The following is a 2,196-nucleotide window of genomic DNA, read 5'->3' as shown; positions in this document are numbered from 1 at the left end:
ATGGGCACCCTTCTTTCATCCCATCACTCAAAACCCTATTCGGCCGCACATCAGATACACCTACCTAACCAGCACGTAGTACAGCTTCTCCTCCTCTTCCTCCCCCGGACGGCGGGCGTGCAGAAGCTGATCATGCCGCCGGAGAAGGCGCGGCTCGTCGACATCATGTCACTGCTGCTCCTGCGCAGGCGGGTCACCAGCTGCAACACCTTGGTCGACTCCGGGGACCAGGACAGAGTCCTAGATAACACGCCAGGCGACCTGCTCGTCGCACTCACCCAGCTGATCCAGAAGGCCCTCGCCGCTGCCTACTACCCAGCCAAGTGGTTCGGCGCCGTCGTCGAGTTCCTCCTCAACTTCGTCGCGGTCAACGGCGGACTATTTGGGATCATAGGGAGCATCATGAGATGTACGTACCTGCACGTAATTATTTGACGTACTTTACGTATATATGAGCATCTTGATCCCGAGTCAGCATCAACGGGCATCATGCATGGATGATCTTAATTCATCTTGAAAATGAGGACACGCGTGCACCCAAGCTAGCTTATAAATCAAAGAAACATTTCAGCGGATCTACAAATTAACGTATTGGTACGTATGGAAGAAAAACTGTTAACGTATTATACGTATGTTTTTCACATCACACGATGCAACACACTCATAACCTATATTCATGTGTGTATTTTCCTCCCCGATAAGTTTTCTTTAGGAAAACCACATGTTTTTGCATCACACAATGCAACACACTCATGACCTATATTCATGTGTGTATTTCCTCATTGATAAGTTTTCTTTATGGGTAACTTTTGTGTTTTTAGGGTTGTTAAACTAATTTTGCATAACTGTTAATATATGCAATTCGCGACCCATATCAAATCCTCATGTGTGTGTAGACATACTATCATAATTACTTTGACTACTACTCCTCCCTCAAAAACACTTATTTTGGGACGTAGGGTGTATTAGATTGGTAATAAAATAAAACATGAGGCTTCCTATAGTACACCCTCTTAAATTTCTTTAAAAAGAAAATTTTGTTTAATACTTCCTCTGTTAGATTACAAAGAAATCCCTAGGCGCCACGTGCTAATGACTGGCAGATCGATGGGTGTAGTGCTCATCCTCCGTTCGGGTTTATTAGCCGTCTTTGTATTTTCTGTCAAATGTTAACTTTAGATTTCATTCTAAAATATAAATATATACCACAAAACTAGTACCATCAAAAACCGGTTTCGAATACAAATATAATAATATAATTTTTGTGACATACAACTTATGTTTTGCTAGTTAAATCATTGGTCAAAACTTGAGAGAAAATACGAGTAGGAAATAAACCTGGATGGAGGAAGTAATTTCATATGAGATTCACAACACATAGATGACTGGTTGCTATCAACATGGGCTAGGTTCATTGTGACAGGGGATTAGTAGGTGATAAAACGTGTCGGGGCAAAGCTCTTGTTTTTGCATCACACAATGCAAATCACACCTATAACCTATATTCATGTGTATATTATCTCCCTAATAAGTTATCTTTATGGCTATCTTTTATGTTTTTAGGGTTCTTACATTAATTTGACATAATTACTCATATATACAAGTCACTGTCCATATCAAATCGTGACGTGCGTGTAGACATGCTATCATAATAACTTTGAATGCCATTAGATTGGCAAAATAAAATATGAGGCTTCCTTTGGTACACCCTCTTAACTTCTCCTGAAAATGCTAGTTTTGTCACCCGCAGTTAGACTACAAAAAAAATCCCTAGGTGCCACAGGCTGATGACTGGCAGATCAATGTGTGTGGGGCTCAAACCCGGTCCAGGTTTGTCGTTTTCATATTTGTCGTTCTCATATTTTGGGTCAAATTCTGACACTTGATTTAATAAAAATAAATAAGTTGTATACCACAAAACTAGTACCATTAAAAACCTCTTTCGAATACAAATAATAAAGTATAACTTTTGTGACATACAACTTATGTTTTGCTACTAAAATATATGGTCAAAATTTAAGACAAAATACGAGGAGGAAATAAACCTGGACAAAGCAAGTACTTATGTAAGCGACTCTCCAGTGCTGATACTCACATGGCTAGTTTCACCGTGAGAGGACATGGGCTCAAGTAGTAGGTGACAAGACGTATCTGGGCAAAGCTCAAGTTTTTAGGATTCTTACACTAATTTGGCAT

At 40.1% G+C, this 2,196-nt stretch overlaps 1 pseudogene; it reads left to right on the top strand.

The window, feature by feature from the left end:
- Window positions 1-2,196, top strand: part of LOC119284217 — a 10,459-nt pseudogene continuing 8,263 nt past the window's right edge.

This window comes from Triticum dicoccoides, chromosome 4A, assembly GCF_002162155.2.
Source record: "Triticum dicoccoides isolate Atlit2015 ecotype Zavitan chromosome 4A, WEW_v2.0, whole genome shotgun sequence".
Classification (NCBI taxonomy): domain Eukaryota; kingdom Viridiplantae; phylum Streptophyta; class Magnoliopsida; order Poales; family Poaceae; genus Triticum; species Triticum dicoccoides.
This window is presented reverse-complemented; position numbering and strand designations above follow the sequence as displayed.